The sequence below is a fragment of the Eschrichtius robustus genome, chromosome 3 (genome assembly GCF_028021215.1).
Source record: "Eschrichtius robustus isolate mEscRob2 chromosome 3, mEscRob2.pri, whole genome shotgun sequence".
Lineage (NCBI taxonomy): Eukaryota > Metazoa > Chordata > Mammalia > Artiodactyla > Eschrichtiidae > Eschrichtius > Eschrichtius robustus.
Window position 1 is genome coordinate 171,389,763 of NC_090826.1, and position 13,241 is coordinate 171,403,003.

General features: G+C 36.5%; 1 long non-coding RNA gene across 1 annotated transcript; it reads left to right on the forward strand.

Moving 5' to 3' along the window:
- Positions 1–220: 220 nt before the first annotated feature.
- LOC137761625 (uncharacterized) lies at positions 221–3,692 on the forward strand. Its single transcript, XR_011073437.1, has 3 exons — positions 221–402; positions 2,107–2,221; positions 3,587–3,692. It is a non-coding gene; the product is annotated as an uncharacterized lncRNA (long non-coding RNA).
- The last annotated feature ends 9,549 nt before the right edge of the window (positions 3,693–13,241 follow it).

Sequence of the window (13,241 nt, forward strand, 5' to 3'; positions counted from 1 at the left end):
GCAATTACTGCTGAGAGTGGGGAAACATAATATATTAACACTTAAGCATCTTTTACACTTCTTTGAACGTTAGATTATGTTGAAAATATAACTGACTTTTCATTCTTAAACCCGATATTTGCTTAGAATTCCACAGGACCCATGAAAATGTTTCAGTAAGTGGTTTCTGTTGATTTATTAACTCCCATGAAAGCTTAATAGAAATCCCTTGTGACCAAATATTGAATACGTTTTATGCATGCTTACAAAAGTCTTGTTTACCAATTCAATGGCTTCCCCACATCTTATAGAAGATAAATGATTTGCAGCACAACTCGATGTGAGTCCCATTTTTCTCCTTCTGTGCCATCTGTTGGGGAAGGAAAGAATGGAAGCTTCAAGCCATCCAACTATTATGTACAGGTAAAGTTGAACAGGGGTCTTCTTAAAAATCTAGTCGCTATTATCTTTGTTCAAGTTACTCTGCCTTTTTTGGTATTATCTGTTGATGTGAAGATCTAATGAGATATATGATGTTGAAATGTTGGTAATCTTACATCACTTATTAGCCTTTATTCTCTATTTAGCATATACATGTAGAATGAAATATATATGTATATATTCACTGCATATGCTATATATAAACTATTTACGTGTAGCTTTACATTTTGTACTATATAAACTTTATATACTATATATACACAGTATATGTATAGTGTGTGTATACTATATGTTATATATAATATATACACTATATATTATATATAATATACACTATATATATGTATATATATACTTTACAGAGAATAGGGAATAATAAGTAATGTACATATATGTATAAAACATACTTACATAGTCTGTGTATACACACACTATATATATATGTATACACTATATATATATACACATACATATATATATATGTATGTGTATATATGTAGTCCTTTTGATGCGTGCTTTATAAAGCTATGGAGTAATAGAGCTATAACTAATTTCAAAAGGTTATATGAATCCATTCCATGATTTCAAATGATTAAAAGTCTAAATCCATTAAGGCTGGTCTACTTTCTTCTTTGTCATCTCTAGAGATGGCTACCGTATAGACTTTTAATTATAGAAGTAGCTTATGCACTCTTAACTATGGAAGTATTTTCTACACCACCAAATAAATAATTTTAATAACTACTCGCATAATAATTTCTCATAAACTAAATATATTTAATTCTCTAGTATTCATTTCTTTTGTTTTACTTTATTTTAATCTTTGTGTTTCTCCAACAGGACTTGCAGCATTATATATGTATAGACTGATTGATACTGAACTTTACTCTGGTTCTTGTAAACATTATTTTTTTTTTTTGTTACTATTGCCTCTAAAGTACCTTCCAATGTTTAGTTAATCTGACAGCTAAGAAAGTCTTCCTGATGAATTACTGAATTGTTTTATCTTTTACCATAAGTCCATTTCCTCTGACTCGTCATTTAACATGATTCAAAGTAAAAACAAAAATCATGTTGACCCCTTCCATTTATAAACATAAGATTCAGGTATTGCTTAAATTCAAAAACATCTATTGTTTTTACTTGCTTGCAATTGTGGCAATCTTGGAATTTCCTCAGTGAAATGGAATTATTTTAGTCCTCCAACACAGAGATTGGCAAACTATGGACCGTAGTTCAAGTCCATCATTGCCTGTTTTTGTAAATAAAGTTTTATTTGTAAATAAACAGTCACATTCATTCATTTATGTGTTGTCTATGGCTGCTTTTGCACTTCAGCAGCAGAGCTGAGCAAATGTGACAGACTCTATGACCCACAAAGCTGAAGATAGTTACTATATGACCTTTACAGAAATAGTTTGCCAACCCCTGTTGCCAACCCCTGCATGTAGATGGGCATTTAGCACCATTAATTATGCAGCTATGGAAACAAGCATTCACATATAATATTATTAGCTGTATTAATAAATGCATCCAATCATGGGACAATTTCTATGTGCATTTCAACATTCCATATCAAATATGTTCACATTTAATTGCTTGTTTCCAAGATAAATCTCTCTACACCTGGAATCTGCCAAACTTTCCTTGAATTCAAAGTTCTTTTGCCTTTTCTTTTCATTACAGAAATATCAAAGTTTACATGATGGTTAAAAACATGGCTTTGGGGGGACTAATAAGTCATGATTCAAAGCAAGTTGTGTCACCTGCCAAGCACCCAGAGAGGAATACATAACCTTGGGTATGTCACTTGAACATTCTTAGCCTTATTTCTTCATTTAGAAAATGAAGGTAATGAGAATATCCATCTCATTTGTTTCGTGTGAAGATGAAACAAAAATGTTATAATGCATTCATGGATTATGCCAGAGCACATGATGTATGCCTCATAAATAATTAGTGTATTTTATGATAACCAAAGTATATGTACAATAAAAAATAATAATTATAATACCATAGTAGTTGCCTCCATTCTTTACTTTATATGTTACATAGAGCCCTTAGTCTTGTTCCTAAATCAGTGACTCTGATCACTTCTTTGACTCATAATAAAGCTTAGCAGTTCATTCTGAACCATAATGATATGACATGAGGCAAAGCAGAACTCCTAGTTTATTTATGTTTCTTAATTAGTCTCCCTCATTGAGTCTCCCTGTCTCCAAGCACAATTAAAATGTTATGTGTTTCTCTAACACAGCAAACAATTCTCAGTCCCCAGGAACCCTAGAATCTCAAGCTGATGAAATGATTAAGGAAGAGGAAAATCCCAGAAATGGCCAGTGGTGATATCTAAACATCAGAGATATCAAGAACGCTCATATTCATGTTGCCACTTGGGAAATCCAATGCACTAATCCATGGCTGCCGATGCCACACTGCTTAAACACTGTCAGGCAGATTCTTATCCATCCAGCAGTTTTGGTGCTTTAACTTACACTGGGCATTTTTACCTCTTATACATACTTGCCACAGTATTCGAAGTTTTACCATTAGAGAGTCAGTCATTTATTTGATGATTCTCTTTCCACTCTCCACCAAATAGGCAAAAAACTCCTTGTAGCAAAACATTTTCCCCAGTGAAAAATAATTTCTCCTTCCTCTGAAGTCTGCATTTTGCTTGCCATTGTTTCATAGCTTGTAGCATATGTTATGTTATGATTATTTGCATATTAACCTGAATTGCTTCCCCATGCTCTCTCCATACTTGTCAAGAGACCTGCGTACACATTATGCATACTTAACTCTGTACGCCCCAGACGTGCACCTGCAAACAGGCTTTTCTCAGCACTGTTATCCCTCTGAAAACTGTTTGTTTTCCACAAGACCTTGTCTCTTAAAAAATATGCTTTATAACAATTCTATTACCAGTTAATAAAAGCTATAATATACTGATCAAATAATCTTTTCTGCTATGGACTGAATGCTTGCATCCCCCTCCTAAAATTTATATGTTGACACCTTAATCCTCTATATGATGTTATTTAGAGGTGGGGCTTTGGGAAGTTAATTAGGGTGAGATTAAGTCATGGGGCCCTCATGATGGGATTAATGTCCTTATAAAAGAGGAAGACATTGATCTTTCTTTTTCCACTCTATGAGGATACAGCAAGAAGGCATCCATTTGCAAACCAGGAAGAGGACTCTCACCAGGAAATGAATCTGCCGACATCTTGATCTCGGACATCCCAGTGTCCAAAACTGTAAGAAATAAATGTCTATCGTTTAAGCACCTAGTCTATGGTAGTTTTGTTATAGCAGCTAGAACTGATTAAGAGCCTCTGTAACTGAATGTTTACTTTTGGCAGATACTGTTGGTTGGCTAACTCCGTGCCCAGTCCCAATCCCCTTCTCCCTTGCCTACTTCCACTTATAGAACCTGCCAAAAATATTGCTTGCCTTTGCAGTTAGGTGCAGCCATATGACAAATCCGGGCAGTAGAATGTAAGAAGAGTCTGCTGGGACTGCTGAGAAAGCTTTTGATTTTCTAAGGAAAAGGATAGATGTCACTGGTCCAGGCTTTCCCCTCCTTCCTGACTTGCCTATGGACCTAATGCTTGGAGCTCACACTTCTATCACACTTCTAAGATGACACTTCTTTGTGTTAAGGGTACTGACTGGACAGAAAAAGCCTGGATCCTTGATGACATTGCCAAGCTAGACCAGACCAGACCCCAAACTTTGCGTTATACCAAACAATGAGCCTCCCTCAATTTGTTTAGGTCATTTAAGTGTACTTACTGCTGCTTGCAACCAAATGTAGTCCTACCTGTTCAACAGATGATGAAAAAAATCAGCAAGATTCTTTCAAAACACGATGTTAATGATATGATTAAAAATCATACTGTAATATAAGAAATATATATATAAAGTAACTAAAATAACAAAGAGCTTAAGAATAAGGATTTAGTTTTGTGCCCCGGCCCTACCACCCACTAGTTTACTTAGGTAAGTTATTTCACATCTCTCAGGCTCAGTTTCCATGTCTGTAAATTGGACAGAATTATGTAATAAAAAGACTATAAGAACTGAATGATAAAAATGCATGAAGACACTTGGCACATAGTAAGTGCTCAGTAAAGATGGGATATTTTTGTTATTTATAATTTTATAGATGATGTCATGATAAAGAACTCAATTCATGGAATCTTATACTTTATTGAGGTTCTACTTTACAAATTCACAGTAGTTCATACTAACCTGCGTCAGTTTGACATCAGTAAATAAACTCATTTCTACTTACTGGGAGATCTTATTCCTGTGTCGGTTTATCATGCTATTATTACTGTACCTCTATCACAATTTCATTAGCTCCCAACTAAAGGTTCATTAGTGTTAGGTTATTAGAATTAATTAGAATTAAAACGAATGATTAGAATTTATTAGAATTAACATCTCAATTGCCAAAGTTAATATGAATCACCGCATCCATTCACAGAATGCTGGTTATTCCTCTCGCCCACTCAGCGTTCAAAGATTTGATTTATTCAGTTTCAGATTAAGAAAAAAAGACTTAATAGCTTTTTTTTTTCCCTCCATCTTCTCAATTTGGAAGAGGCCTCATTCCTGGTTACCGTAACTAAACAAGGAAACATCAAGTGGAAGAAATGTGTGATTTGTATGAGAAAGAATGAAAATAAAAATCACACCCCACTTAGAGGAAGAGACTGGGGCCCGAGTCAAAATAGCCAGAGATGAAAGCTGAGCAACTTTGCACGTTTTAAGCACTGCCTGGAATTCTGACTGATGGGATATTCTGGAAGAGGGCTTAAGCAAATAAGTACGTTAAGAGGAACACTGAAGTCGTTTCATGCTGTGGCTGTTTTAATCTTTGGGAATAAACTAGTAATTATTTTCCTAGGGTGTGGGAGGAGAAGTAACCAGGGGATTTCTGGGGCCCATAATGGACTTCTGTGGTGTGCGCTGAGGATCGAATGTTATACCACAAGATTACAGGACTCTTCATCTCTTCTGACCAGGGCATATTCGAATCCACACTCCAGCTTTCATCTGTCATCTCAGCTGGAGTCTGCGAAAGGGCCTTTTTCTTGCTGCCTGGGTTTTGGAATAAATAAAGTCTTATTAGCCATTGCCTTAGAGGTTGAATGAATCCATGGCTCTCAGGAAGGTATACATAGGATGCCTTTAGAGTTTGAAGTCTATTTCTCTCAGGTAACTGCAAAGCCAAAACAGATGAAAACACCCAGGCTCTCTGTTACCGAGAAGAAATGATAAAGCATCCAGGAAAGATAAAAAATAGTAAACTTCACTAAGTGACATTCTTATTGTGGCAATCGTGAGTATTCAGATGTTTTTTGTTAGTAACGGAAGTCAAGCTATCTGGGTCTGTCATCTCAGACAGGAGGCAGCTTTTATTTATTTATTTATTTAGGCCACACTGCGTGGCTTGTGGGATCTTAGTTCCCCGACCAGGGATCAAAACCAGGCCCCCTACACTGGAAGCACATAGCCCTAACCACTGGACCTCCAGGGAATTCCCAAGAGCTTTCTTGAAGCTTAAACTACTGTGACTTTATATTGCTCCCAGTGTCTTATGCCTGGGATGATATTAAAATTGTCCATATTGACTTTCTTTTTTAAAGTGTTTCTTCTATTTTTGAATCTAAAATTTCAAACTAATTTTTAAATTTTATTTACTTATTTATTTTTTTTGAATTTTATTTTATTTATTTTTTTATACAGCAGGTTCTTATTAGTCATCAATTTTATACACATCAGTGTATACATGTCAATCCCAGTCACCCAATTCAGCACACCACCACCGCCACCCCCCCGTGGCTTTCCCCCCTTGGTGTCCATACGTTTGTTCTCTACATCTGTGTCTCAACTTCTGCCCTGCAAACTGGTTCATCTGTACCATTTTTCTAGGTTCCACATACATGCGTTAGCATACGATATTTGTTTTTCTCTTTCTGACTTAACTTCACTCTGTATGACAGTCGCTAGATCCATCCACGTCTCAACAAATGACTCAATTTCGTTCCTTTTTATGGTAGAGTAATATTCCATTGTATATATGTACCACAACTTCTTTATCCATTCGTCCGTCGATGAGCATTTAGGTTGCTTCCATGACCTGGCTATTCTAAATAGTGCTGCAATGAACATTGGGGTGCATGACTCTTTTTGAATTATGGTTTTCTCTGGGTATATGCCCAGTAGTGGGATTGCTGGATCATATGGTAATTCCATGTTTAGTTTTTTAAGGAACCTCCATACTGTTCTCCATAGTGGCTGTATCAATTTATATTCCCACCAACAGTGCAAGAGGGTTCCCTTTTCTCCACATCCTCTCCAGCATTTGTTGTTTGTAGATTTTCTGATGATGCCCATTCTAACTGGTGTGAGGTGATACCTCATTGTAGTTTTGATTTGCATTTCTCTAATAATTAGTGATGTTGAGCAGGTTTTCACATGCTTCTTGGCCATCTGTATGTCTTCTTTGGAGAAATGTCTATTTAGGTCTTCTGCCCATTTTTGGATTGGGTTGTTTGTTTCTTTAATATTGAGCTGCATAAGCTGTTTATATATTTTGGAGATTAATCCTTTGTCCGTTGATTCGTTTGTAAATATTTTCTCCCATTCTGAGGGTTGTCTTTTCATCTTGTTTATGGTTTCCTTTGCTGTGCAAAAGCTTTTAAGTTTCATTAGGTCCCATTTGTTTATTTTTGTTTTTTTTTATTTCCATTACTCTAGGAGGTGGATCAAAAAAGATCTTGCTGTGATTTATGTCAAAGAGTGTTCCTCCTATGTTTTCCTCTAAGAGTTTTATAGTGTCTGACCTTACATTTAGCTCTCGAATCCATTTTGAGTTTATTTTTGTGTATGGTGTTAGGGAATGTTCTAATTTCATTCTTTTACATGTAGCTGTCCAGTTTTCTCAGCACCACTTATTGAAGAGACTGTCTTTTCTCCACTGTATATCTTTGCCTCCTTTGTCATACATTAGTTGACCATAGGTGTGTGGGTTTATCTCTGGGCTTTTTATCTTGTTCCATTGACCTATGTTTCTGTTTTTGTGCCAGTACCATATTGTCTTGATTACTGTAGCTTTGTAGTATAGGCTGAAATCAGGGAGTCTGATTCCTCCAGCTCCGTTTTTTTCCCTCAAGACTGCTTTGGCTATTTGGGGTCTTTTGTGTCTCCATACAAATTTTAAGATTTTTTGTTCTAGTTCTGTAAAAAATGCCATTGGTAATTTGATAGGGATTGCATTGAATCTGTAGATTGTTTTGGGTAGTACAGTCATTTTCACAATATTGATTCTTCCAATCCAAGAACGTGGTATATCTCTCCATCTGTTGGTATCATCTTTAATTTCTTTCATCAGTGTCTTATAGTTTTCTGCATACAGGTCTTTTGTCTCCTTAAGTAGGTTTATTCCTAGGTATTTTATTCTTTTTGTTGCAGTGGTAAATGGGAGTGTTTCCTTAATTTCTCTTTCAGATTTTTCATCATTAGTGTATAGGAATGCAAGAGATTTCTGTGCATTAATTCTGTATCCTGCAACTTTACCAAATTCATTGATTAACTCTAGTAGTTTTCTGGTGGCATTTTTAGGATTCTCTATGTATAGTATCATGTCATCTGCAAACAGTGACAGCTTTACTTCTTCTTCTCCGATTTGGATTCCTTTTATTTCTTTTTCTTCTCTGATTGCCCTGGCTAGGACTTCCAAAACTATGTTGAATAACAGTGGTGAGAGTGGATATCCTTGTCTTGTTCCTGATCTTAGAGGAAATGCTTTCAGTTTTTCACCATTGAGAATGATGTTTGTTGTGGGTTTGTCTTATATGGCCTTTATTATGTTGAGGTAGGTTCCCTCTATGCCCACTTTCTGGAGAGTTTTTATCATAAATTGGTGTTGAATTTTGTCAAAAGCTTTTTCTGCATCTATTGAGATGATCATGTGGTTCTTCTTCTTCAGTTTGTTAATATGCTGTATCACATTGACTGATTTGCATATATTGAAGAATCCTTGTATCCGTGGGATAAATCCCACTTGATCATGGTGTATGATCGTTTTAATGTGTTTTTGGATTCTGTTTGCTAGTATTTTGTTGAGGATTTTTGCATCTATATTCATCAGTGATATTGGTCTGTAATTTTCTTTTTTTGTAGTATCTTTGTCTGGTTTTGGTATCAGGGTGATGGTGGCCTCTTAGAATGAGTTTGGGTGTGTTCCTTCCTCTGCAGTGTTTTAGAAGAGTTTGAGAAGGATGGGTGTCATCTCTTCTGTAAATGTTTGATAGAATTCACCTGAGAAGCCATCTGGTCCTGGACTTTTGTTTGTTGGAAGATTTTTAATCACAGTTTCAATTTCATTACTTGTGATTGGTCTGTTCCTATTTTCTATTTCTTCCTGGTTCAATCTTGGAAGGTTATACCTTTCCAAGAATTATCCATTTCTTCCAGGTTGTCCATTTTTTTGGCATAGGGTTGCTTGTAGTAGTCTCTTAGGATGCTTTGTATTTCTACGGTGTCTGTTGTCACTTCTCCTTTTTCATTTCTAATTTTATTGATTTGAGTCATCTCCCTCTTTTTCTTGATGCGTCTGGCTAATGGTTTATCAATTTTGTTTATCTTCTCAAAGAACCAGCTTTTAGTTTTATTGATCTTTGTTATTGTTTTCTTTGTTTCTGTTTCATTTATTTCTGCTCTGATCTTTATGATTTCTTTCCTTCTGCTAACTTTGGGCTTTGTTTGTTCTTCTTTCTCTAGTTCCTTTAGGTGTAAGGTTAGATTGTTTATTTGAGATCTTTCTTGTTTCTTGAGGTAGGCTTGTATAGCTATAAACTTCCATCTTAGAACTGCTTTTGCTGCATCCCATAGGTTTTGGATCGTCGTGTTTTCATTGTCATTTGTCTCTAAGTATTTTTTGGTTTCTTCAGTGATCTCTTGGTTATTCAATAACGTATTGTTTAGCCTCCATGTGCTTGTGTTTTTTGCGTTTTTTTCCCCGTAATTCATTTCTAATCTCATAGGGTTGTGGTCAGAAAAGATGCTTGATATGATTTCAATTTTTCTTTAATTTACTGAGGCTTGATTTGTGACCCAAGATGTGATCAATCCTGGAGAATGCTCTGTGCGCACTTGAGAAGAAAGTGTAATCTGCTGTTTTTGGATGGAATGTCCTATAAAGATCAATTAAATCTATCTGGTCTACTGTGTCATTTAAAGCTTCTGTTTCCTTATTTATTTTCATTTTGGATGATCTGCCCATTGGTGTAAGTGAGGTGTTAAAGTCCCCCACTATTATTGTATTACTGTCGATTTCCTCTTTTATCACTGTTAGCAGTTGCCTTATGTATTGAGGTGCTCCTATGTTGCATGCATATATATGTATAATTGTTACATCTTCTTCTTGGATTGATCCCTTGATCATTATGTAGTGTCCTTCCTTGTCTCTTGTAACATTCTTTATTTTAAAGTCTATTTTATCTGATATGAGTATTGCTACTCCAGCTTTCTTTTGATTTCCATTTGCATGGAATATCTTTTTCCATCCCTTCACTTTCAGTCTGTATGTGTCCCTAGGTCTGAAGTGGGTCTCTTGTAGACAGCATATATATGTGTCTTGTTTTTGTATCCATTCAGCAAGCCTGTGTCTTTTGGTTGGAGCATTTAATCCATTCACGTTTAAGGTGATTAGCGATATGTATGTTCCTATGACCGTTTTCTTAATTGTTTTGGGTTTATTTTTGTAGGTCCTTTTCTTCTGTTGTGTTTCCCACTTAGAGAAGTTCCTTTAGCATTTGTTGTAGAGCTGGTTTGGTGGTGCTGAATTCTCTTAGCTTTTGCTTATCTGTAAAGCTTTTGATTTCTCCATTGAATCTGAATGAGATCCTTGCCGGGTAGAGTAATCTTGGTTGTAGGTTCTTCCCTTTCATCACTTTAAGTATATCATGCTGCTCCCTTCTGGCTTGTAGAGTTTCTGCTGAGAAATCAGCTGTTAACCTTATGGGAGTTCCCTTGTATGTTATTTGTCATTTTTCCCTTATTGCTTTCAATTATTTTTCTTTGTCTTTAATTTTTGGCAATTTGATTACTCTGTGTCTTGTCATGTTTCTCCTTGGGTTTATCCTGTATGGGACTCGCTGTGCTTCCTGGACTTGGGTGGCGATTTCCTTTCCCATGTTAGGGAAGTTTTTGACTATAATCTCTTCAAATATTTTCTCTGGTCCTTTCTCTCTCTCTTCTCCTTCTGGGACCCCTATAATGCGAATGTTGTTGCATTTAATGTTCTTCATTCTGTGAGTCACCCACCCAGCAGTTATGGGATTTGATTTTACTGTGATTGTGCCCCTCCTACCGTCTCATTGTGGCTTCTCCTTTGTCCTTGGATGTGGGGTATCTTTTTTGGTGAGTTCCAGTGTCTTCCTGTCGATGATTGTCCAGCAGCTAGTTGTGATTCTGGTGTTCTCACAAGAGGGAGTGAGAGCACGTCCTTCTACTCTGCCATCTTGGTTCCTCTCTTCCTATTTACTTATTTTTTGATAATTTTTGTTGGGGTATAGTTGATTTGCAATGCTGTGTTGGTTTCAGGTGTGCAGCAGGGTGAATCAGTTATACATGTGCATATATCCACTCTTTTTTAGATTCTTAGAATATAAGTGTTTCTTATGATGCAAAATGTGTTAAAGGACTGTCTTTTATTCCATTGGTATGTAATTGGTAATTAGGTAATTGCTATTATTCTCATAGTAAAATAACTTTTAATTTATAACACACACACACACACACACCCACAAATGTCCATATTGAAGAACAAAGAGGGACAAAACACTCAAGTTACTGGGAAGATCCCTTTATCTCTCATTACATTAATCTTTTACTTCAAACATTCTATTATTTCCCTAAACCTGTATATGACTTAAACGCCACTAATTTCTCTTTATCTCCTCATTGCAGGTATAAGATATTAAAAATAATAATGTCATTCTGAAATTTACTAGTTTCAAAAAGGGGGGTTTTCTGCAGTTCACATATTTGGTGGACATTTGATCAGGAGAAGGTCCTCTAGGTTAAGTCCTGCAGTTGTCATCACAATTTCCTTACACAGCAAAGCTAGAGTAACCTTCCTTGGGTATTATTTTTGCTATGTCATAAATGAGCCCTGGTTTCTCCTGTCTGGGGTGTAGTTCCTTCTGCGCTGTGGCCAGCCCTAACTCTCAAGCCTCTTCTCTTCTTACTCTTTTACTTGAACTTGATTACTAAGGTCCAGACAAACATGGTTACTGATCATTCTTCCAACGTTCCATGTCATTCTGCATTTGCGTTTCTTTACTTGTCCCCTCACTTCAGAATGCCCTGGTCAACTTCCTGTGTGTCAATCTGGTTTATGCATCATGGTCTAAATGAAAAGTCTCTTCCTGAAAGAAGCCTGTTATGGTCAGTGTAGGTCTCATATTTTCCTCTCTAAATTCCTACAGTATTCCATTTATACCACTATTAGGTCATTCTTTACTTACTGCCTTTGATTAAACTATTTGAAGGCCTACCTTCATTGATTCAAGGTGACTTTATTGACCATCCTCTCTGTGTCAATAACTGTTCTAGGAACAAGGGATACTGTAGCAAACTAAACAGATGTGAGCCCTACATTCATGAATCTCCAGGGTTTCTCTTTTATTAAATTGAACTCCTTGAGGACATCCACTTCACCTTTATATTTTACATAGGACAATGTTTTGAACATGGAAAGGAATTACTAATTTGTATTAAATAAGTAAATCAATGGTTTCCAATCTTATAGAACCCAATGCCCTCTTATAGCCAATATGTTGTCATGTGCTTTTCACTGTGCTGAAATAGAAGTAACATGTGACATCATCTATGTACACACATAATTTCAAAAACATTAATATATCTCCATGTAAATATAATACCCTCAAAAAGGACAAATAAAAGAAAAGCAGGGACTTCCCTGGTGGCACAGTGGTTAAGAATCCGCCTGCCAATGCAGGGGACACGAGTTTGATCCCTGGTCTGGGAAGATCCCACATGCCGCAGAGCAACTAAGCTCGTGTGCCAAAACTAAAGAGCCTGCGCTCTACAGCCTACAAGCCACAACTGCTGAGCCCATGTGCCACAACTACTGAAGCCCGTGCGCCGCAATGAGAGAAGCCACTGCAATGAGAAGCCCGTGCACCACAGCAAAGCGTAGCCCCTCTCGCTGCAACTAGAGAAAGCCCGCCCCCTGCAACGAAGACCCAACGCAGCCAAAAATAAATAAATAAAGTTTTTCAAAAAAGAAAAGCAATTTATAACAGTATGCATTTCATTATGTAAATGTCTGGACAGGGCTACTTAGAAGATGCAGTGAAGTAGTCAGATGAGTGAGTTTGGATTCTCGACAAGTAAAAAGATAAGAAAGCATGCCCCATATGATAAGCAGGGAAATGAAATGGCAGAGGTATGAGTTACACTAAAATGGAAGCTAGTGTGTGGATAGGTTGTAACAACCTGGATTCATTCATGTATAATAAGGGAAAGAGAGAAATGACCTTAATTGAAGTTGGGATAACATGCCAAGGAAAATTGCAGAGCAACAACGTGGAGAAATGAGGAAGTGTGACAATCTGACAAATGGGCCGTATCTCACTTGTAAGGGGAGAGTCAGAATAATTCATACGAAATGACACAGGGCAGAGTCGTGACAGAGTAGCACAGAAAACATATCTTAGGTTTTAAATTCCTGCCACGTGTTGGGGAACACTTTCAGTTTCTGTTATTTATTAAGA